This window comes from Tyto alba, unplaced genomic scaffold (assembly GCF_018691265.1).
Source record: "Tyto alba isolate M040663 unplaced genomic scaffold, T.alba_DEE_v4.0 Super-Scaffold_17, whole genome shotgun sequence".
NCBI lineage: Eukaryota > Metazoa > Chordata > Aves > Strigiformes > Tytonidae > Tyto > Tyto alba.
Genome location: NW_024881279.1, coordinates 21,623,438 through 21,648,368, shown reverse-complemented (window position 1 = coordinate 21,648,368; position 24,931 = coordinate 21,623,438). Strand labels below are relative to the sequence as shown.

The following is a 24,931-nucleotide window of genomic DNA, read 5'->3' as shown; positions in this document are numbered from 1 at the left end:
AAGTAAGATCCTGTACTCAATGCGCTTCTTGTCTTCATCTCTCAGCAAAGCCTCCTCTCTGCAACGGTCCCGCTCTGATCCAGCAGCCCCTTCTCCCCCCAGGCTCTTTCACATCCCCCAGCCCCTCTCCCAAGCCCCGACCTGCAGAAGCTTCTCGCTCCTCTGGGCAGAGCTGTCCCCCCGCAGCCCCGCTCTCCCCCAGGCCAAACCCCCTTTCCAACACATGGCATTAACCCAGCAGACTGATCCTTCCGCCTCCGCTCCTTGCAGGTCTCAAATACTCCCTCACACCCCCACTGACACTCTCTCATCTTTCTCAACCAGTGAATTTTCTCACATCCTCCCACCTTTTTCTTCCAGAAATGTATTCGGTTGCTTTTTTTAACCTGTGTAAACCATAAGCATCTGCAACATCCTGTAAAGAGGAGGGCTGTGAAACTACAGCCTGGCATTTAAATCTGCCCCTCCCAGCTTCATTCAAGCTCTTGTGGAAGAGACACAAACATCTCCAGTTTATAATTTCATACACCTCCTTCACGCCCCTTTTCTGGATTAAGCTGCCCCAAGTCTACCCAGTCACCTTGCTGCCTCCCTCCACAGCTGGTCTCGTTTATGATGTCCCTCCTCGGGCAGGGGAACCAGAACTGCAGGCAGCACAACACATTTAAAACAAAAAAAAAAGCCACCGCTGTGGTTGCTCTTCCTTCCTCTTCTTCCTTTCCCAGGGATTCCTAGATCTCGGGTGGGGATTTGGGGTTTTTAACTGCCGCAGAGCACTGGGCTGACATTGCCATGGAAACCCCATAAACCCCAGGTTTCGCTCCAAGAGGCAATGCTCAGCTTGGAGCATCCCCCTGCTCGCTTCACAGTTAGTGCTTTGTTTTTTCCCACTGAAATATTGTCAGAAATATTCCTACTCTTCACAGTCTTCCTGATGCATTTTGTTTCCTGACTTTTAGCCTGTTAAATAACAGGTTAGCAGTCATGTAGGAACCTCCCCTCTTGTCCCATGGGACTTTAGCTTCTTTAGGAGACTTTAGAAAGCCAGCTGGGCTTTATCAACTGACTTCTCATGCCATTGTCATCAGCAGGAGGACAACAGGAAAACACTACAGCTACTGAACATTAATAGTATTTTGGGCAATGAGTATTTATGGCTTGATCAAAGGATGGCCAGGCTAGAAACCCATGCCCAAAGATGCTATTATTAGTCATCCCCAGCAGCCCTGATTTGAAATTGCAGTGGCTCTGCAGAGGACTGGTGAAATATTTCTGAAAGACTTAGAAACAGCTTCCTCCTCCCCCCGCATACACAGATTTTTGTTGTGGTGTGATTGCACCCCCTGGCAAAGGCTGCAACCTGCCCTGCTCCCTGGGCTCGGTTTGTGGTTAGCATCACCTGGGTTCAAGAGGAACATCTTCCTCCCTCCCGCAGAGCCAGCAACAGCCTGAGCAATGGGGCAGGGGGTAACGTATCTGCTCTGTACGTGACAGCTTCATCCTGTCTGAGCAAGAACAGTCCCCTTGCATCCTGCGGGGCTCAACCCTCGCTCCCTTTCCTTTGGGTACCCAGGCCAGCACCAAGCTCAGAGTGGGACGGATGGAACGATGGAATCAGAATCGATTTCCTGCCTTCACTTTGCTGTGTGGTGGGGAGCAGATGGCATATGCGTGACGTCGAGGCGACAGAAAAGGATACTGGCTGAGTCACTTCAACCACAAACCAGCTCTGAATCATCTGGCTGAAGCTCTGGGGGTAGGACAAGCCCCAGGTCAGACCGGAGGAGGACACTGAGCTATTGTGTGCTTGCCCTGCTGTGGTTGGCGCATCTTACTCCATGGGCTGGCTGCAGCACACCCCTTTTGCTGACCTCGCTCCCCCACAACGGGTCCTTAAGCTATTAAGCAGAAGCCTGATGGCTTTTCCTATTCCTTCACAGTCTAGGGCAGGAGCTGCTTGTGGCTGAACAGATACAGCTGCTTGGGCAGGACAGGAGTCAGAAATCAGAGCTGACAAGGCTCATACACTGAGCTGCTGTCTTCCCTGGCAGCCGTGACGGAGGAATGGAGAAATGTCCTGACAGCTGGTAGTGGGACGATGGAGAAGGACAATATGTCCCACTGGGAGATCTCCTGGGGACCACAAAACATCAGGCAGGAGGCTCACAGGGAGGAGCACTCGGAGAAGCACTGGCTCCAGCAGAATCCTCTGCAAACACACGCTCTCGGAGCACCATGGGGTAATGCCGAAACCAGCACAGGCTTGGAACCTGCTGTGGGTTGACTCCAGTGGGCAGCTCAGCCCCACACAGCCACTTACTCATCCCCCCCCACCACCCAGAGGGATGGGGGGCAGAACTGGAAGGGTAAGGGTTGAGATAAAGGTGGTTTAATAGGTAAAGTAACAGCTGAGAGCACAAGCAAAGCGAAATAAGGAATTCATTCCTCACTTCCCCTCAGCAGGCAGGTGTTCAGCCATTTAGCAGCTGGTGGCATTTAGCTGCCCACTGGGGTTAAGCCACGACAGGACCACACGGATGCTGCACTGAAATCACCTTCTGAAAAGAGCAAAAAAAGGGGAAACCCCAGAGGACAGGGGAAGGAAATCCCGCGAGGACAGGCAGAGTTCAGGATCATGTGCCTGCTACCACCTGCCCTGGCTCCTACCCCTGTGTGGCATAAGGGGGAACCCTCTTGGCCCTCGTACCCTGTGGGCAGGGCCCCTTGTTTTTGCAGATGTGGAAAGGGAAATCCTTCCCCTCCACGGGAAGCTGGGTCTGAAACAGCTGTGAAGGCAGTGAGTGTGTGTCCCTCCCTCCCCCCCCCCGGGTTTTGATTGCAGCAGGAGAGCTTCCTGCGCTCAGAGCACACAGTGCTCCTCTGGGAGAGGGCCAGAGGGGTGAAACCAAGTTGGGGAGATGTCACTTGGGGCGCCAGGCACGCCGTCACCAACAGCCGAGGCGGCGTACAGGAGCACACGTGGTCACGCGTACCTACAGGCTTTGGGCTGCTGCTGTTGCTTACGGCCACGGTCCCGTCACCGGTGGAGGACCACAAGCACCCTGCACGGCCAACAGCACCACGACACGTCTGCCACGCAGCCACCAAGCTGCTCAGGGTCTGCCGGGGCAGCAAGCCTACACCAACCACGCGTAAGGCTTGGGCCCGGCTGAGACCGAAAGGCAGAACAGCCCACCACTTAAAATCCCTGCCCTTTTCTACAGGCGAGCAAACACCCCACTGCTACCGTATGCTGCTGAAACGGAGTTGGAGATTTCTCTACATGCTTCTCCCGATTCTTTTCCTCCTATATTTGAGACAGAAAAGTTGTAGCTTCGTGTCTTCTACATCTCTACTCTGGTTTTCTTTTTCCAAATGCTTGGCTAAGAGATCTGCCGCACTCTTTTGGTCTGGTCACTGGCTTGTGGCCACTTCTACGGCACAGATCTAGCACCACGTGTCCTCAATCCCACTTTGGGTCCTGTTTTTCTCTGTTTGCTTTCCATTCTGAGCACATCACAGCCCTTCTACCCAGAATCTCCCATACAGGGACCACTGTCAGCAGCACAGGAGCTGCTCTAACATCTCTTCACACTGTTCTCCCCAAACCTTGCTATTTCTGAACCTGCTTTCAAGCTGTCTCCTTTTCCAAACCCTTTTGATCTCTCTTCCTTCTGCCCCTAACATGGCACAAGCCCCTTCTCTCTATCTTTTCATCTAGCTGCTGGGACCTGGGCAATATCTCCATATATCCCACTACCACCTCGACTCTTTCCGAATCTTTGCAGGTCTTTCTGACAGAAGCGTAACAGCCCTGTCTTAACCACATTCATGCATGTAAAAGGTACAATTCTGGTGCCTCAGCCTGGGAGAAGAATTTTAGTAAGGCCTGTTGCGATAGGACAAGGGGTAATGGCTATAAACTAAAAGAGGTTATATTCAGACTAGATATAAACATGGAATTTTTACAAGGGTGGTAAAAAACTGGCACAGGTTTCCCAGAGAGGTGGTAGATGACCCATCCCTGGAACTATTCAAGGTCAGCTTGGATGTGGCTCTGAAAAAACTGATTTAGTTGAATATGTCCCTGCTCATTGCAGGGGGACTGGACTAGATGACCTTTAAAGGTCCCTTCCAACCTAAATCATTCTATGGTACTGAGAAAAAAATCTAGCATCTCAGTCCACATAGCTGGGCAGGAGAACAGATGATGGCAGGCGGGAGTGCACAGTGAAAGGTGCTGTGTAAGCCAGCACGAATGGAGGGGTGGAGAAGCTATTTTGGCTGTGGATTAAAAGGATGCAACACGTCAGCAACTGCAGCAGTACCAGCTGGGTATGCGAACCATGCCGTGGTTTCCTTGACAGCTGAGAGGAAGGAACAAACACCAAGGAGCAATAGTAGGCACCATTTTTGTCAATCGCTTACCAGCCCTGGAGCTCTCTGCGGGAGGAAGCACAGAGGTGGCACAGCCCGGTGAGCAGCACCTAACCCTGCCGTGCTCCCCTGCTCTGCCAGACTGCAAAGCTTTCTGTAAAGCATCCATCTCTCTGGCCCCGTTAGCCATCTGCAAAGAAAGCACAGGACCTACTGACACCCACATGGCAGGAACAGGGAACAGAGCCCAGCAGCTGGACTCCTTCACGGAGGCTTTGTGAGCAACAGCCTCACATATTCTGCTACAGAAAAATCACATCTTTTGCCTCTTGTATCATAGAAAGGAACAATAACTATTCCTCATCCCATTCCTCCATGTCTCTCAGGTATGGGGTAAAATCCTGTGGGTCTTCTCTCTGTATATGCTTCGAGGGAATGTTTTCTTGCCCCATGGGTATTGTAGGGGGTGGAAAGGCATCCACCTCACCCGCTCTGGATGGGAGAGAAAGGATTAGGACCCAGACTGCCTGGCAACACCTTCCTCCTGGGGAGGGGGGGGCAGGGATGGCTCTGCCAGGATTTTTGGTCATGTAGTCTAAAACCTTTCACTTCCCAGCTGTTGGGTTATTTGCTGCCGACCAAGGCCCCTCTGGCTCCTCCGCTGATCCCCCTCAGGGTCTTCTCCCTGTCTGCTTGGCTCAGTTGTCTCCTTGCTCCTCTCCAATGAGCATCCCGGGTGGCTAATGCCATCCTGCTCCCTAATCTCCCTTTCACTGTCGTGATGGTGCTCAGGCCACTAAGGAGATTAGCCTGGCCTCAGCTGCTCGCTCTCCCTAGCAACAGGGATGTCACCCCTCAGGGAGCCATGCGCAGGGGTGACAAATGTGCTGCCACCACCCCAGTGACAGTGCAGCTCTGGTGCCCTCTCCTGTCCAGCCACAGGCTCAGAGGAGGTGCCTGAGCTGCAGTGGAGGATGAGATGTGCTAGCACCAGGCATTAGCAGGACGCTTTTCCCCACAAGCTGGGAGACCTGCACGCACCATCTTGTTTGCGTGGGAACCTCCCAAGCTCGAAAACAAGAGGACCAGAACACCCAGGCAGAGGACGGAGCCCCTCTGCACCCCTCGCAGGGCTCCGACAGCACAGGAGCAGGTTTTTAAAATGCCGTTAAAACCCCAGTCCTTAATAAAGCAGCCCATTCCTGCTGCCCCTGCAAAGCCAGGCGGAGGTTGTGAGCTCCAGGCCCAAAATCACTCACCGCACGCCTTTGAGAGGAGCCTCCCGGGGCTGCTCGCTACCCCGCGCATCCCTGCCTTGGCCATCGGCGCGGCGCCGAGGCGGTTAACGCCGAGTGCGCGGGGCTCTCGGCAGAGCTCCGTTTCCGTGACAACAGCTCCCGATGAAACCCAGAGCTATAAAATCCCATTAAGCATCTGCGTGAGCCTGCCTGCGCTGCCTGCACAGGCTGCCACCTGCCGGCACCCACCTCGGGGGCACCCAGCACCCCGGAAACGCGGCAGGGACAGCACCAGCGTGCTGGGGGGGGGAAGCCTGGGCCACGAAACCTGGCTACTAGAGCCAGCTTTTGGGCTAATGAAGGGAGCCCTGGGAGGATTGAGCATGCGGGTATACACCCTACAAGTCACCAGAGCCTTGGGGGGCTCTGAGGAGGGATGCAACACCCACCACCGTGACTTTGGCTGGTAGAGATCCTCCCCTCAGAGCAAAGCAGTCCAAATTCACCCGTGGGGGCTCTCGAAATTTTGAGGGCAGGTATGAGAGACAGCAGTAAGCTACTGGCATCTATTAGGGCTTTCTAGTTCTTTACACTTACCCTTCCACTTGTGCCGAGCCCAAGCAGAGGGTCTGGGCTGCTGTGAAGGTCTCTGAGGATAAGAGAGAGCAGTGGCCCAACAGGGACTTCAGACTGAACTCAACCCAAGCCAGACAACGGGACTGGGAGGCTGAGGAAGGATGCTGTGACACTGCTACTTAGGGTTCCTGCCTCACCTCGGTGCTTCATTTGCTCCCCTCCAGCTTTAGTGTACTCAGGGACTTCTAAACACCTTTTATATTTTACCTGATTCAAAAAGTTTGGGCTTTTCCCCTCTCCGTGCTTCCACCACCACCTGCAATAGGAAAAGGTACCAGGAGAAGGTGAGTAGGAACTGAGGGAAGTGTTACACACCTAAGGTGATGCTCCTGATGGCACAACTCAACCGACGCGTTCCTGCTGCAGGTAAGAAAAGCAGCAACTGAGTTTAGTCTGGTATCACACAGAGGGTTCTCTGGGTACTGGGCAAACAGGGATCTGGCACTCAGGAGATCCTAAGGAGTTACTGCTCCTCATGGGGGAAGTGGGTCCAGGAGAGAACAGGCACCATCCATCGAGGGGAAGCTCAAACAACAGCACAGGTCCAACCCATTCCCGTGTGCCTGTAGCTGGGGCTCGACGACCTTAGATGAAAGAACCTGAACACACAGAATTCCAGGCTTATTATAGAGTATGTAATAATATATAAGCCATATATATAGATATAAACACATTATTTAAGCCTTATTATACAATAAGGCTCCTGCATCTGAAGCTGGCTGCAGGACTGCTCAAGCTACAGATATTTGTTGGATCGTCCCCCGAGCTGTATCCTAAGTTGCTCCCCTGCACTCCTGGGTTCAGGGGTGCAGAAGCTGCAGCTTTTCCTTCCATTTGCAAGTGCTGCCGAGTCACTTGTATCCTGGGAAAAAGCCTCTCCTCTGCTTGGGCAGGAAGCAGGCAGGGAGCAAACAGTGCCGCCTTCATCCCCCCCGCCCGCCATCATCTAACTCCATCCCCGGGTATGGGAGGGAAAACAGTCACCGGGACTCGTGGCATCAGGAGCCCTGGAAACTCTGGCATCTGCAGGAGCCAGGGGAATCCAAAGGGGCCGTGGATGAAAGCTGACACAGAAAGAAAATACTCTTTTTGAGCTACAATTGCTGGCACAGCTGCTGGCCAGACCCCCTTCCGAAAACTGAAACATGCCAGCAAGGGGGATGGAAATCATTAACTTGTTCGTTTGTGTGATTTAATCGTTTCCATCTCCCCCTGCCCCTTGGATAAGCTCAGATTTCTGAAGATTTCCAGCACCCCAATGCTGCAGTGCCGGGGGGCCCCCCAGAGCAGCCGGCAGGGGTTGAGAGAAACACTAACAGAGAAGAAAGGGCTCCCTCTCCCTTCCTCCTCAAATGCCTTTAAAGGCAGAAGCCGTGGGCACATGGCTTTTCTGCAGGAGTAGACGTCCAGGAAAGAAGCCAAACGGCACGCAGGAGAAACCCAGAGCCGTTCGCTGCTTCTTTCAAAGCACAGGGGCTCAGAAAGCCCACGGCCTCAGAACAGAATGGGGAAAAAAAAAAAAAAAGCAGCAGAGTCTTGCAAATAAAGCAGTTGGCTGAAAACTACAGGGTGATCTAGGAACAGTGGTGAGGCAGGGCACGGATCTCTGTCAGGAGGAGCTGAGACACAGCCCTGCTAGACACTGAGCATGCATTTAGTGGGCTGGCTGGTTTTGCTGTGGCGAGTCAAGCCCTTGAGGTTCCTGGGCTCAGCTAAGCGACAGTGTGGGTCTGCAGCCTTATCCGTACGTGCTCGGGGATCAGGACCACCTTGTTAGAGGCAGCAAAGCAGCGGGAGGGAGGGAGGGAGGAATGCGAGAGCTTGCAGAGCATCTCACTGAGGGAGTTCGAGCTGCCAGGAGGAGGGGACGTGTTTCAGGAAACCCAAAGAGGCAGGAAATCGAGGGAGAAGGACTGTAATTGAGTCCATATGCTGGAAGAGAAGAATGCATCTGGTAGCAGGAAGCAGGCTAAGGGAGAAAGCCCATGCTGCGGGGACAGCACAGGGCAGTCACAGAGTCACGTTATCCTCCTGGACCAAGCAGAAGGTTGAATTCAGACTAACCATGACTGCTGAGACGGGTCACTTGTCACTTGTGTGGGCTTTCAGGTCTGTGCCTGTGGTAGCTACAGGCTCACGGGGCCTTAAACTCATTAACATCCTAATGTAACAGGTAATGTTGCAAAAAGGTGGTGGAAATGGCTGTTTTACTAAGAAATGACAGGATCAGATCTACACCCACATCCCTGAGCATGTATGGAGCCAGGGAGGAAAGCAGACAACAGTAACATCAGAACATGGTAAAGCAGGAAACAGTAATATTAGAATATGGTTTTGCCATTCATCGGGAAGTGCCAGGGGGGATGTCAGGTCCACTCTGCTCCCAGAAAGCAGCGCAGTTTTGGTGCAGGAGTACCTGCTATTGTAGGATTCACTTACTCAGAGGTAAGGGCACAGACAGGGTGATAAATGAGGAACCTGAGTCTGCACAATCATCGCGAGGCCGTCCCACAGAGGCTATCCCACTGCTTTAGGTACTCCCACGTTCAGGCTACAGCGCTGGGAAAGCTCGTAAGATCGTTTATGGTCTCTCCCCTCCCCCCTTCTAAAACACATTTGCAAAGAAATCTGAAACGTATGTGGTTGGAATCGAGGAGCCTAACGCCAGACTCCCACACCAACAGAGCACAGCACAAGGGTTTGGGAAGGGGGGAGAAGGGCTCCGATGCTAATACCCACTGGGCCTCCCAAGAAAGCAAGGGAGGAGATGGAGCACAGGACTACAGCACTGAGTGGCCGTGCAGGCTTTTGGTGTGTCATGCAAATTGCTGCACTTTATGGAAACAAAAAGCCTCTCAAGCAGTCCCTGAGGTTTGGCAAGGTTCTCTGTATCTTAGTAGGCTTTGCACATTGCTGAAGATGGGTTTACTCTAACTTGTCCAACACCTAAGTTTAAAGCCCTGCAGGCAAACCTGCAGATTTCTGCTCTCAGGACTTATCCTCTCAGTAAGAAGAGTGTAATACCACTCATGCTGTCCCAAGCCTCCATCCCTGGGAATCCAGCTGCAGAGCATTTCTCTCCTCACACATCATTAGTAGGGCTTTGCAGCCAGTCCAAAACTTCTGCTGTCCCAAACACCCAACTGCATCTCATACCTGCCTTTGTGTCTACCAGCCGTTCTCTGATCCTGTCATTCCTGGCGTGTCTTCTCTGCTTCCTCCTTCTTCAGCTTTGCACAGCTTATCTGTTTCATGCCGCTTCCGATTCTTGTGATGGCTTGCTGCAGAACAGGAGAAACAGCTGCTTCGGGTCTGCAGGATGGTCAGGTGGGGGAAAAAACCGCACAAAAGCGGTTAACATCCCTCTTTGGGAAAGGGGGAGTTAGAAGCATGGCAGGTCTGGGCAATGAAGGAAAAATTAAGAATTAAGAGGAGAAAAGGGCATCTTAGAAAACCTATTTCTAAAGTTATTCGGTTCTATGAAGATGTTATCAACAGTCATCTTCTGGGGGTCAAAAAAAAAAGCACTGGCCCAGTACCGTGTAGAGGTCCTCTGTGTTTGAGTACATCATTTGCAACTTCTCATACTGTGTCTTGGCATCCTTAACGGAGCTGTGAAACCCAGGAGTTGAGGACCATAAAGCAAACATCAGGTGGAAAACATCAGAGCGAGCAACAGACCACGGAGTGCTGCATCACTCAAACCTCAGCCGTGGTTCCTCTCCACTCAGAGGTTTCAGCAGTGGCACAGATGCCACCGTCACCAGGCCAGGGTGCCGAGATGAACCCAGCCTAACCTGCTCAGTGTTCGCATGATGCTTACACCTCCTACGTCAAGGGTGAAATGAAGGAACATGCAGCTGGCAAATAAGCAGCATCTTGCTTATGCTCTGCCTCACAGGCAGGATGGCATCCCCATGGCACACACCTGCAAAAGCAAGATTTCATGGTACAGCCCCAACTGCTCAAAATCCATCGTAGCACTGCAACACCCAGCAACTCAGAGTGTCCCTTGGGAAGCCCACGGCGCTCCCAGCAAACCACCAGCCTCAAAGCAGTCCAGAAACCCCAGGAATGCCCTCAGGTAACTCACTTTTAGACAGCAACTGAACAGAGCAGCAATCCCTTTGCCCAAGGCTGTCAGAGTGACAGGGATCCCCTGCCGATGGCAACCGGCATCCTTGCAGCACTGCAGGAATCCCCCACACCTTGCAGAGGAACACTGTGGTCCACACCAGGACAGAAATGCCTTTTACCACATGATGGACCCTTCTGCTCTTTCTCCGTCTCCAAACTTTGCCAAGACCTGTGAATCCCTACTGCCATAGCTCACGTCCACTTTGAAACATTTTTCTTCCTAAAAGCAAAAGGGCATTGTCATTTTTTCCACAGATTTGTCACTCTCATTTGTGTCAGCTGGAAAATTCAGAATATTACACTGCACATTGAAAAATCTGCCCGTTTGTCATGTTTAAGCTTTTCTTTTAGTTCTCAGCAGACACTGGAAAAAAAAAAAAAAAAGGGAGGCATAAAAATAGATGACATTCCTAAAATATTCGCATTAAGCAGCAGCATATTTTCTACCCTGCAACTGTCATCAAGACTCCAGACATAGTCCCTGAATATCCCTTTGACCTCACTGCCAGAAGTGTGGCTCATCCCCCCAACCCACTCCTGTTTAGATCCGGGTACATCACCCCCACACACTGATAATTAACTGCTTCAGGCAACACCTCAGTGCTCCCTCAGCAGCAGATCCCCCAGGAAATATGGTCCTTCCTGCTCCTGGATGGTGAGTGTGCTCAGACCAAGGGCAAAGCACACTCATACATATGCTTATGTGCACTTCCCTGCCAGATGTGAACGCTCTGAAGTCTAAATACAAACCAAGCCAGCACCAAGGCTCTCTCCCCTCTTTTTTTTTTTTGCAGTATTTTGGTATGGGACACACACAACAGGAAACATCTGCATGCTTTAAAAACCTCCTGTCTCCAAAATGAGATAAAAAAGGTGATTTCTTTGGACCTATTGTTTAAAGCTGTTTAAAGACTGACAGTCCCAGAGAAGGGTGCAAAGACACAGTGAAGGGACCTGCCCAACTCTAGTGCAGCGCAGCGGGGTTGGCTCAGCAGCCTGGGACAAGGGATGGGACAGAGTTATACTGGAGATGTTACTGTATGTTAGAAGGAGTAATTATCTATTGATAATATGTAGGGATATGGGACTCAGAATGATGATGATGATGATTTAAGCTGATAAAAAAAATCATGATGATTTAAGCTGATAAAGTGACATCAGTTACTGGACTGGACAAATAATTACCTATCTGAACATAGGTGGATGGTCCACCTTTATTTAACTCGGAAAAGAAACATACATATAATTATCTGTGTTTGTTAAATAGCCAAATGCCTCATGATCTAATTAGTGATTACGTTATTAGCCGAATGCAAATATTAGACCAGGTAAGACAAAGAGCAGAGCAGCGGGGGTGTGGGGGGGGGCAGCTGCCGGGCGCTCGACACAGATTTCATCCTCCATCTGAGGGACGGATACATCTGCAGTCCACATCCTGCTGCTTGCTGCTTCTTGCTTTCCTTCCTCCCTGGACACTGACTCAGCACCACCAGCCTTTTATCAACAGGACAAAACAATAGGTATCCTTCCTTCCAGGCATCGCATCCGCTCGTTTCATCGATGTTTCTTTCCTTCGCCACCCTGCGCACCACAGCACAGCCGCAGCCCTAAGGGGAGAGAGGCTTCCACTGTAACAACACAAATTAACAACACAAATAAGGCATCTTTGGGATGCAGTTTCAAGGCTTTGCAGCCACAGATGCAGCAATGAGGCAAAACTGTCTCTGCTCAGAACAGCCGAGATGCAAAGCCCTGTTCCCCAGCCACAGCAAACATCTTGCTTTCACTGGGATCACTTCTGATCCCAGGACTTTGTGTCTTGGAAGCTGGCCATGAGAAAAACTGGACAGGAAAACAGGACCATACAGAATGACCATACCTGCCTAGCCAGCAGGTATTTCCAGGTGCCGGAAATCCTCTGGGTGTATTTCCTAGCTGCCCACATGCAGGTGGCTGGGAAATAAACCCAGAAGGTACCAACCAGTTCCCCGAGCTGCCCACAGAAAAGCACTTGCCTTGAAGAGCCAATTTCTCCAGTTCTGTACAGACCCACTCCAGAGTTCCCAAGCTATCACCCCTCAGAGACCCACATTAGGTCCAGCTTTTAGCTGAATCAACTGAGCCCACACACTGTATCATGCTCAGGCCCACTCTACCAAGCAAAAAAAAAAAAAAAAAAATTAAATCTTAGTGTCAGGTCAGTGAGTAGGTGCAGGATGTGTGTAGGCACTAGGACTGGCAGGCAGCAATCTTTTTCTTTGCCATTGCCAGCTCCCACTTGTAAGATCAAATGCAGAAAGCACTAAAGCCATGCCTGCGGTCCCACAGACTTCAGACCTATCAAGCATTTGTTTCCTGCTGACCTGAGTCAGAGTCCAACACAGCGACAAGCACAGAAATCAGCAGGCAGATAAGGCAGAAAAATGTGTTTAAACAGAGATAAAGAGATGCTTCCTGACATGAGCACCAACTGACCGACTCTCAAGGGACCGTCATCGAGCACGTCTGTGCCACAGGGTCCTGCAGCAGCACAGACACGTCTCTGAAGCAGCTCGCTAGATGAGACCCCCATGACTGAGTACAGGCAGGTGCCAAAAAACAACTGCCCGTTACCTGTGTTCCTTCCCAACTCGTTATAGCAACCAAAACTGTTTTCTGAACAGGCGGGTTCTGACTCCAGAGCCATTTTGCATTCAGATCCCATCCTCGGGCAAGGCATCCAGAAGGGGAAACATAGAATAGTTTGAGTTGAAAAGGACCATAAAGATCATCCAGTCCCACTCCCCTGGCCCAGGCAGGGCCCCCTTCCCCCAGCCCAGGGTGCTCCCAGCCCCGTCCAACCTGGCCTTGAACCCTTCCAGGGAGGGGGCAGCCACAGCTGCTCTGGGCACCCAGGGGCCAGCACCTCACCCCCGCACAGGGAACGATTTCTGCCTTAATCTAATTCAAATCTACCCTCTTTAGAAGACCTCAGACCAGGTGTGCATTATCATGGCCAGGAATGGGCTTCTAAGTTTGGCCAGGAGTTGCGGAGGAGGAAGGAGACTAAGCTCAGGCTGCAGGCAGTAGGCAGGTTACACACAGCTGGACATAAGAGAAGGTGCATCCAGAAAGGGCATTGGCAAGGGCTGAGCGATGGCAGAATCATTGTCCTTCCTGGACAGAGTCCTTCTAAGCCCTGACTGCATCTTAACTGTGAAAATGGTATTCTAATCAATAGAAGTAAAAAAAAAGCCCAGGAACAGGCATTTCTGAGGTATTTAATCCTTTTTGTACTTCTCAAACCTTACAAAGGTTCCAGTGTCAGGAACAAGATCAGATTTATTTTCCACTGCCCTGTTTCCAACAAGCAGCAGTGCTCTCATTTAAGGTCACGGTTTTAACCCTGTCGTCCTTGGTGCAGGATTCATCCGAAATGGGGTCCTGCTCTTCCCATTCCCCACCTCGCTCTCTTCTTGCTCGTTATCCCACAGCAAGGCTAAACTGGACTGTAAAAACATAACGAAAAAGCATCTGCTAAAAGAGGCTTTTTAGATCTGACAATCTGAAGACTTCTTGCACTGAAGGGAAAAAAAAAAAAACCGATGGGAGTTTCCTACTAGAATTGCACAGCCAAATTGTTGGGGTTTTTTTGTTGGTTTTTTTTTTTTTTTTTTTTGGAATTAAACGTGGCAGGAGAACATGACTTATTCTGTTGGAATTTTACCAGATGCTTTTGCATTTCAAACATCATATTTTTCTTATGTGAACAACCCGGAGTTCTGCATCTTAAAAAAATAGGATAACTGAGACCCTTTCAAGATGTTTTGGGAAGATTTTTTTTTTTTTTTTCCCCTTGCCTTTAAAAAAAGTAGAGTGGGGGCTGGGAGTGTGAAGCCAAGCAACCACACACTTTATGAAATCTTGTACACAGGGAACAAAGACAGGGAGCATAGCTTTCCTACAACACACATATAAGGACAGATATTGTTTGGGTCTTAAAAATGCATCAAGTACAAAATTTACTCATTTAGATTCTCCCCACATCAAAGTGAGATGATGAAGCTGCCTTTTCTACAGGAAGAGATAGTCATTCTATTTGAAAACACAGATAATAAAGCTGGTACTGATTAAGCAGCCCCAAGAGAATTACTGCTGTCCAAGCAGGTTAAAGACATTGGTAGCCTTTTTTTTTTTTTTTTTTTGACAAATTAAGCACAGAATTTAAATTCATCACTGGTTGGCCATAATGATGCTAAAAAACATTATCAGGAAGCAGGATGAGGAAGAAAATGAGACTACGGAAATAAAGTCCCTGCTGTAAGACAGGGTGTATAGCAGACAAACCAGGCAGAAGAGACTTTCCAGTGTTATTTTCCTCGAGAGCGTGTAAGGGCTTACAAATTGAGACCTAAGACTACCCCTGAGCCCACACAGTGCTATAACCTGTGTAACTCTGAAGCCTCTCCCTTATCTCCTCTAAATCAGCCCTGCAGCTCAGGTCTGTTGTGCTGTACTGCTGCAGTGGGAAGCAATTAGAGCAGAATAGTTAATTACCACTGATGGGAGAGCTGATCTTCCTTTTCCTGCCCTTGCTTAGTGCTGTAAGCTGTAACCTCATACCAGGGCCCCCGGTAGACAACAATAGGAGACAAAGGTCATTAAAGCAACCACTAAACATCACCCAAGGATGGGCAGCACTAAGCTTAATGGGCAAATTAGCACTGCAGCATCTGCACCTAATCAAAGCCTGCTCCAATCAACACTTTCAGCCTGAGGGTTGACAACGGGGAGACAGAGCAAGATCTAAAGAGTCCAAAGAGTTACTGCAGTAAAAGTATTTGGGGGACTCCTTGGTACACTGGAGAAAGTGCTTATTCAGGGAGACTCCTGCTGTTTCTCATTCCAGGTGGCCACCGGGGAGTTTTCCCTTTCCCTTTTCTCTCTTTTCTCCCATTTATTCCCCCTCCACACACCCCAAAAAGGAACTTTCACTGTGGTAGCTGATGCTTGCCACTAGCATCAGATCCTGAGAATAAATCTGTGCGCATGTTAACCTGTCTCGTCATCTTTTGTGCAACACTAGGCAGGGGAAACACAGAGACACTGCAAGGAAAATCAAGCAGGAGATGGGTTGGGGCATCACACAAGGAATGAAACTGTGAAAAATGCAGTTTGTGTGTTAGGGGAAGATGCTCATGTGATCTCTATTTGTCTGACTAGAGGAAAAGTCACTTACCGCTACCCCAAACTGTTCATACCCTGCCAGACCTGCATTTTTTCTGAGCTTCACCAGCTGCAGCAGCAGCTTGAACAAGTTCTGCAAGAGAAGTGCACTAACCAGTGGGACAGAGCTGCCTGGACCGGCACCAGGGCAAAGTCCCAGAGGTGCACAGCACAAATAGCTCCCTGACTACATGTCTCTCCCATCCTTACATGAAAGGTCAGGCACGGAAACTCATCTGCACCGCACTAGTGCTCAGCACAGCCTCAGGACTGCAGTCTTGATCTTTTTGTAAGTCAAGAAGAGAAACCCCAGGAAAACACCTGCCAGGGCCCAGGAAGAATCACCAGTCAAGCTTTAAGGAACAACCCCCTGATGAGCACCAAAGAGAAATGGTTTCTGACTTGGTCCTACTGGCAGAGGATTGTCCAAACTCACTCTCCTTCCCCTTTTTTCTTTGGAGGTTCATTCTTCTCTTGCCCTCCTGGTCTTTCTTTTCTGACTACACAAATCCAGGTGAGCCATGACCTGTTGAAGGAGCTATCCCTTGTGTAACCATGCAGCTTTCCTTCGTGCAAGGGTTGACCAGAACTGCTCTCCTAATAAGTATCAAAGCTCTGGCTGCCCCATGCTGCAAACGTCTTTACAAAGGGCTTGGGAAAGATCAGACTGCTGCTCTCCCTGGTGTTCACAGATACAGACACAGGCAACTCGCTCACACAGAGCAAGACAGTCTTGCTGAAGAGATCTATTGCCTTAAATTAATGCAGAGACTTCAGGCCTGACAATATCCACCCACACATCAAAGCTCAGTGCGAGACACTGAATGCCAAAGGATTTGTGGAGGGGCATGAGGGGAAGTGTTTCAGGAGATGCGCTTGCAGGTTTGGTGCTGGAAGAGTGACTGAAAGGTGCCCAACATCATCACAGTCTTTAGACTTTCTTGCCTTTTGTCAATGGCCCCCTCCCTCTGCGTTGCACTGGAGTCGGGCTGTCACAGACACCCCCTTCTCCGGGAGCACGAATGGCCCCACCAATGCTCCTGAGACCCTACAGAGGAGCGTGGAAAGGGCTTGCACCCTGTCCTGAGACTCCAACTGCCTCCCCCAGCTCCACACCAGGGGAGGGATGACTGGGGCAACCCACTGCTTAGGTGCCTGAAAACTCACTGCTTCATCGCAGGCTGGAACAAGCAGGGCGGGGGTCTGTGCCTGTCCCAGGGTGACCGTGAAAGCCAAGACAACCCTTCCTGCTCTACCCCAACCATGGGGAGGGGGGAGAAGCAGCACGGAGAAACCCAACCCTGAGCAGCTCCACCGAGCGCTCACCCTTTGACACCTTGGGCTGCAGGAGCCTGTAAGACCCCCAGGGGCTGTCCCCCCCACCGGCTGTCCCCCCCACCCTGCCCACCGGTCCCCAGAGCAGCACGCTGGCTGCCCAGTAACAAGGCAGGGGAGGACGAGCATCCCTCCCTCGGAGCTGACCTATGGCTGTGCTGCTCCCCCCGCAGCCGCGCTGACGCCCCGGGCCAGCGAGCAGACAGCACGGCTGCTGCCGGCACAGAACCGCTGACCTATTTTCGTATATGTGGGCATGCACAAGATCACAAACAAAGGGCGCTTTAGCTTAGGATATTTAAAGGAAAAGATACTCATCTAGCTATCCCCAGAAACCACAGCAGCTCCTATGATGCTTATTATCTTCCTGAGAAGCATCCTTGTGCATGGCTGTGGGGGGGAAAAAAAAAAAAAAAAAAAAAAAGCACAGAGCAGTTGGGTAACAGCAAAACAAAAAGCTCCATTAAGCTGCAAAATCACATTTCTAAGGAAAGCAAAAAAAGGGGATGTAAGAACTTGAGAAAAACAGGGTCTAGGACCTGATAAGCACAAGAGCAACCAGGACGGAACAAATGTGTATAAAAGGGAGTGACTGAGCAGTCCTGCAGAGATGTCCTCCATCTCCCCACCACTGACAGATGAGCTGCTTGTGCAGACTCATCTAAACAGACTTTAAACAAGCCAGCCTTCCCCAGGGATTTTTGTTCAAGATTGCTGATGGATTTGGGTGAAACAGCGGAGTACTTAATCCACACCTCAGGCAGGTTTTGGAGCTGGCAGCTTCAGTTGGTTTGAAGGGAACTGAATGCATTTATGCCAGCTGCTATCTCTGTGTGCATAACCTGTAAGGGTGAGGACCTAGCAATTCGGTTTGCAGGTATTGGAACAACAGATGCCACAAAAGAAAACCCTTAAACTGCCCCCCTTAGTCTGAAAAACACCCCAGACAAACCCAGGAGCCCTACAGAGGTTTATAAAACTGTCTCCTGCCAACCACCTCTCATGGAAGGGAAAGATGGGCTGTGCTCATCGCAGAGCAAGAGCCTGCAGAGGAGGCAACGGGAGCGGACCGCAGATGCCCGAGTCCATCTCCAAGCCCATCCTTGTCTGGTTGGTTCAGCCAAGTTCACTGTTGAAGAAGCCTCCAGCAGTTTGGTTTGCTGGCTTGCTTCATATCCTGGATTGGGAAATGCCCGCTCGCCCCTAAGCACTCCACTGCACAACATGAAGGATGCGGTGATGAATAACACAAAAACAGTTACTACAAATAGAGACGCTGACAATAGTTACTCAAGATCAGATGCTGGCAGGTCTCCTGAGGCTCTCCCCACAGCTGGGCAAGGTGCTGCTGCCAGGATTTGTTGGTAACAAACCTGGGGCAACAACCCACTCCCCCAATGTGCACAAGCAGGAAGGGAAAAAAAAGAAAAAAAAAAAAAGAGTAAGAATAGATCTCAGTGTCCTGAACAATGAAAACAGGAAAGTCCCTCTTGTCTGAGGAGAGCCCAGACAAGAGCAGCTCTGCAGTGAAACCTTAGCTCCATCCTGCTTCCAGGCAGCCTGCGGGGTCTGCTCAGACTCCTACAGAGATGGGGGTTAAAAAAAAAGCAGCATTGCAGCTAAAGCATCCTGTGACAGCAAGGGAAGGGGGGGGGGGGGGGCACCATCCAGCCTCGGGGGCTGGCAGGGGGGCACTCCAAGCAGCACTTCATCTGAAATACTAGCTCTCTCTGCAGACTGCACACCCCCCCCCCCCCCCCCCCCATCCCAATTCTGGCATCCTGCCCCCTCCCCGAGAGCCCCTCACACTCTGCATCCCTCTGGGTACAAATCAGGGCTCCCAGCCTCTCCCCTCCCCAGCCCCACATCCTGCCCCAGTGCTGAGAAATCCATCGCCAAGCTTTGCCTTGGCACATCCTGTTATTCCCCCATCCCGCCCTCTCCCCCCCCCCCAACAACCTTTTTATTTTCTGCGTCAGAAACATAAAATGGAGACTGCAGGGAAGGAAAACACTTTGCCTAAGATGGCTGAGGGAGAAGAAGGATTTGCACAGCAGTGCATGAGCACCCTCTGCCGCTGGATGAGCCGCTTGTGAGGGGGAGCAGCTCTCCAGCCCTGCCCCAGCCCCACAGGCTCCAGGCAGAAAAAAAGACCCCAACCAGCCCTTACTGGGTCATTTAAATTGTCATTAGAGCCAAATTATTTGCTTAAAAAACTTCAGCAGCCTAGTTGCCTCCTAAGCTCTCCTGGTTGCCTCTCCCCACCGCCCCATTTATATTCTGCTTTTACTCACTGTGTTACATTCACAATTCTTAGGAAAAGCATAGTATTTTGTATTAAATCCAGCATGTTTCACACATACAACTCCCAACAATTAATGTCACCACCCTCCACATTTACATATTTTTCCAGGCTTGAGAAAAATCACCAAATTTCATCTGTATTAAGTTCCACATCAGGGTGAGTGCCCGAAGCCTGGTGTTACCTCCTGTGGGAATATGCCCAGGCCCAGGGATGGGAGAAAGGGCTCAAGACAGACATAGGGGGAGAACCAGCACCCCCCTGAATTGGGGTGACCAGATGCTGTCCCTAAGAAAGGTTTAGGGACCAAAGGGTACATACAAAATTAGCACATGGATACCTTGCAAGCCGCTTCCTGAGCGTCCAACTTCCAAGCCAGGAATATGTCAGCACAGGGCCAAATCCAGATGAATTTGAGGCTTAAATTCCCATGTGAATCTCGCAGGTAGTTTTCCCAGAATCAGTTCAAAAAGGACCAAAAAAGCATCACTCAGCTATGAGACAAAAACCACAAACAGATCCAGGATCCCGAGTCCTTTGCAGTAACTGAAACACCAAGGAGAATGAGGAAGAAAAGGAAGGAGTTTTAAAAAAATGAAAGAATAAGAGAGAAAACATTTAAATGGGTGACAGTAGGTAATATCCTAACACTGAAAGATTAAATTCAATGAGAAGCAGGGTGCCCAGCACACATTTTGGCACCATAGCTTTACCCATCCAGCCTGCAAGGCCAGAGCCTGACAAGTACCAGTTCTGGGGTACCAGCACTTACATGCCACAAAGTCACACACAGAAGGTCCCACTGGCTAGATAATTAACTACAAAAATACCTTTAAAGGCCTTTTCTAGGTGAGAACAGTCCTTTTTGCAGGATCAGGGTGAGGCTGACCCAGAGCCAGAGCTCTGCGGTGATGCTCCCGCCGCAGCAGCATGCCTGGGCACAGGCAGAGAGCGGGACACCTGGGATGGGACACTCAGGGAGGCTTGATTTTATTAATTTCTACAGCTGCAAAAACCCCAGGCGTGTCATCCTGCATGGCAGAAGACAAGCAAGACTGGCACTGGGATAGTAGGGACCTTGGCAGGTCAGAGCTGACAAGAAATAATTTTTGCACTGTGGCCACATAGAAAGTGGTACCAAAAGATGAAGTGCCAGAATACCTCATCCTGTGAGCAATGAGGGACTGAAAAAATTGCAAAACATAGCTTTGGGGCTACTAAACACGGGTGTATTCCCAGCACGCCCTAGGTGACTCAGTCTGGGAGTGCTGGGAAAGCACAAGTGAGACATCAGGGTGGATCCCAGCCTGGTAAGACGGTGCCACGGGGCAGGAGCAATGGAGACGGGCAGAGCTCCGTGGGAGCGCAGGACTGGGGTGCACTGGCACTGCTGGGCAGCCACCTGAGCCTGTAATGTCAGCAGGGAAGGGGGTTTGGGGGTACTGGAACAGAAGAACACTACACAAGCACAACCACAACGGGCTGAGAGAACAGGGGTGCACTGGAGAGATGTGGGGAGCCTCACAACAGAGGCATAAAGAGAGGGGCTTGCACAGTGCTCCAGAGATCCCCGTTTAATTTAATGACACAAAATACCGCTAATCCCTGCTCCTGCTCTCAAATTGCCTAGTAACTAAGCACCCAAAAGGCTGTTGATGCCAGCTGGGGGGCAAGAGCTGCCTTTGTGTGCCAGGGCAGGTGATTTCTCCCTGCAGAACACCCCCCACCCCGATTCCCTCCAGGAGCAGATGGAAACCCCCTCCCAATTATGGTCTTGTCACAGGCAGAAAAAAGAAAGACAAATCACCCAAAGAAGGCTGTCTGACAGGACAAAGGCTCCTTGAAATGGGAGCTGAGCTGTTTTTTCCAGGTTCATAGCGGGGACGGAGGGAGGGGGGCAGAGCAGAAGAAGGGGGGCTGGGGCTGCCAGCAGCGCAGGACAGGATGCGCACGCAGCCGGCACTTCCCTTCTTTGTCTGGAAAAGGAGGTCACGGGGGGGGGACATGGGGGGATGCAGGGGAGGATGCAGAGCTGCGTCAGCTCCTCGTCAGGAAAGCAGCTGATCCCTTCTCCCAATCCCAATTCTCTGACCTCATCCCCAGGAACGGAGCCAACGTGGCTCAACTGCGCACATCTGGCGGATGAAAGCAGCACTGCAAGGGACCTGGAAATATTAACACCCAGCAAGGGGATCCCAGAGAAAACCCCCCATTTTTCAAGGCCAGACAAACCCCAAGATCCACATTAAGCCAAAAAACCCTAGGGCACCCCTGGCCCTAACCTGGGGTTCACCCAGGGGCTTTTTGAAGGTCAAATTGCAAAAAAAATCACTGCCCAGTGCAGACACCCCAGTGCAAACACCAGGGATGTGCACTGCGGGCACTACAAGCACAGTTTGGCTCCCAGTATCTCCCAGTAAGCAGCACACACCTGTGGAGAGCCCACCAGTAACATCCCAAGTGCTTTCCACAGTGGTTGCAGCCTGGCAGCAGCCCAGGATAGGCAGGAGCTGCATCCCAGAGCTGCACCCACTCATCAACTGCAGCACCCCCCAAAAGTGAGCGCTGGCAGCCGACTGCTGCGCCAGCACCGACGGGGACCAGCAGCAGCTCCTCACTCCCAAGGAGGCAGCCCTGGGTCACAGCTCGACCTTGCTCCCACTGACTTTTCTACATATCCTCTGTTAGAAACGTCACCTCCACCCGGCAAAACATCCCCAGCAGGCCGTCTGCTGCAGCTGAACCAGTGCCTGAGCACCAGGGATGGCACAGCAATGGCAGGAAAAGTGCTGCGTGCCCTAAAGGGTAAGGCAAGGTCGGCCCCAGCCATACAGGCAACACCATTGCCTGTTGCAAGCTGAAAACATCATTTGCTAAAATACAAGGCTGTGCTAAAGAAAGTTTCCGAGCTGGTCACAGTTCTTCTCTCTGGACACCAGTACATGTGGGTGAGAAACACCAGGAATGTACAAGTACCTCCCAGACCAGCCACTACTGTGCCTGTACTTACAGATTGCATATGTGCTAAGAGGAGTGACTTTGGTTTCTAGAAACTCCAGGGAACAGGCTCAAAACCCTCTCCTAGGGTGCGACAGAGGGAGCGGGTACCCCATGTATTCTGCAGAGATGAAACACTTAAAAGATCTAGGGAGAAAGTTCCCCAAAGAGGTTCTGCCTCCTTTGAAAAAAATAAACGTTCAGTTTCTCACCAGCACTGCTCCCAGAGCCCTGTCAAAGTACACTGATGCTGTTAGTGTGTGCTCCCCAACATCGCTCCAGGAGAAATGAGGGAGCGAGAGTAGGAAGAAGGCTAAGAGATAACAGCCACCAGCTCCAACAGGGGAAACCCTGACTTGATATAAGGAGAATATTTTCACAAGGGTGATTAGACACCAGAGAAGTGAGCCTAGGTACGTCTAGGGAGCTGGGGCAATTTCAGTCCTCAAAAAGACTCAAACTTGACTGTGAAAAGCCCTGAGCAATCTCTAACTTTTGAGTTAGCCTTACTTGGAGCAGGATGGATGGACACGAGACCTCCAGAGGACCCCCTGAACCTGAATCGTTTTGTGATGCTGGAAGGACAGCGGGTGAGCTCCCCCAATTTTCTCTCCCCAGCAGGCGCTTTCGAACCAGGATTTACCAGCTCCCAGGTTTGTGGACAGACTTCTCCATTTTATCTGAGAACACTCCTGAGCGACAGAGGAAGAGAGAAGTTTCTGCCCCTGTTCACTGCCGATCCTCAGCCAATGTTGTCAGAACACACATGGGTGCTCGAGGAAGGGAGGAGATACACTTGCAGAATCCTGAAGGCCTCTGCCCCACCAGAGAGGTGATGGAAGCAGGGACACTGGGCTGGAAAAGGAAGGGAGTCTCAACAAGAAGAGACACTTGTACCAGGGATCCCTGCAGCAAGACATATATGAGCAAGAGGAAGCAATGCCTCCCAGCAGCCTGGAAATGTGATGACGTGTGAAGAGCACGTGGCAAGCTTTAAATGCATTTGTGAGCACCTGGAAGACCCAGCAAACCAACAAACGACATTTTGTAAGCTAGTACACAGTGCTGGTCAGTGTTTTCAGAAAAAAAAAAAAGTTTCACTCTCAAGAGAAACTTTGGTTTGGGTCCACACAAGGTATTCAGAGCCCTAACCCTTAGCCAGGTGTATGAAGTCCCACTGAATGCAATGGTATCTTACATTTCCATGCGTTAGGAGTTAAATATCTTTCTGGATCCGGCCTTCTGGAGCTAAGGAGTCACTGATTTCTAGCAAAGCTCTGGATCTTATTAGATGGATAAGAAATTGGCTGGGTGGCTGCATCCAAAGAGTTACAGTCAGTGGCTCAGTGTCTAAATAGAAACCAGTAATGAGTGGTGTCACATAAGGGTCTCTTCTGGGACAACGCTATTTAATATTGTAACTGATGACAAACAGTGGGATTGAGTGCATCCTCACCAAGTCTGCAAACAACGCCAAGCTGAGCAGTGTGGTTGATTCACTCGAGGGAAGGGATGCCATCCAAAGGGACCTGGACAGGCTGGAGCAGTGAGTAAGGTGAACCTCATGAGGGTCAACAAGGCCAAGTGCAAGGTCCTGCACCCCGGGTGAGTGCAATCCCCAGTTTCAATACAGGCTGGGGGATGAAGGGATTGAGAGCAGCCCTGTGGAGGAGGACTTGGGGGTACTGGTGGGTGAAAAATGGGACATGAGCCAGCAACGTGTGCTCACAGCCCAGAAAGCCAGGCTGCATCACCAGCAGCGTGGCCAGCAGGTCAAGGGATGTTGTTTTCTCCCTCTGCTCCCCTCTCCTGAGACCCCTCTGGGGCACTGCATCCAGCTCTGGGGTCCCCAGCACAAGACAGACAGGGACCTGTGAGAGCGGGTCCAGAGGAGGCCAATGAAACAGTCTGATGGCTGGGACAGCTCTGCTGTGGAGGGGGGCTGAGGGAGTGGGGTTGTTCAGCCTGGAGAAGCCTCTGGGGAGACCTTACTGAGACATTTCAATATATAATGGGGGCTTATAAAAAAGATGGAGAGAGGCTTTCTACCAGGGCCTGTCATGACAGGGCAAGAGCAACAGTTTTAAACTGAAAGAAGGTTGGTTTAGACCAGACATAAGTAACGTTGTACAATGAGGGTGGTGAGGCCCTGGCCCAGGGTGCCCAGAGCAGCTGTGGCTGCCCCCTCCCTGGAAGGGTTCAAGGCCAGGTTGGACGGAACTTTGAGCAACCTGGTCTAGTGAAGGATGAGTCTGGCCATGGCAGGGGGGTTTGAGTGGATGAGCTTTGAAGGTCCTTCTAACCCAAACCATTTAATTGTCTCTAAATATTACTACCTCCTGCTTCTCTAGATTACACTTACCAGAAAATAAAAGAGATAAATATGGAAGGAACTTTATCCACAGGCTGTTTAACATGGAAAACAGCCCAATACAAAAAATGATTGCACGCCCTTCAATTAATTATTTGGGGCAGCACACCTGAGGCTGAAGCACCCAGGCTGCACTGTGATATCAACACAGCCAGGGCAAGCACTGCCCCAGGGCACAGCTCAGATTTTGGGGGCTGCAGTATGTAAAGAATCATATAAAACAAGAGAGAAAATTAATTGCTCACAAGGAGAGAATGTCTGGGTGACAGGGCTGTTCCGCTGCTGGTTAGCGCAGAGAAAAGTCAGTTTGACCATGGCCAGAGCTCTGGTCAC

General features: G+C 50.9%; 1 protein-coding gene across 1 annotated transcript in view; it reads right to left on the bottom strand.

The window, feature by feature from the left end:
• Positions 1–24,931, bottom strand: part of LOC116965007 — a 46,665-nt gene that overhangs the window by 7,092 nt on the left and 14,642 nt on the right. The window contains exons 10-13 of the mRNA XM_042790222.1: positions 19,571–19,776; positions 9,408–9,532; positions 5,637–6,507; positions 581–4,567 (exon numbers count right to left, since the gene is read on the bottom strand). The gene's annotated coding sequence lies outside the window, so the exon portion shown is untranslated. The remainder of the gene's footprint in view (positions 1–580; positions 4,568–5,636; positions 6,508–9,407; positions 9,533–19,570; positions 19,777–24,931) is intronic.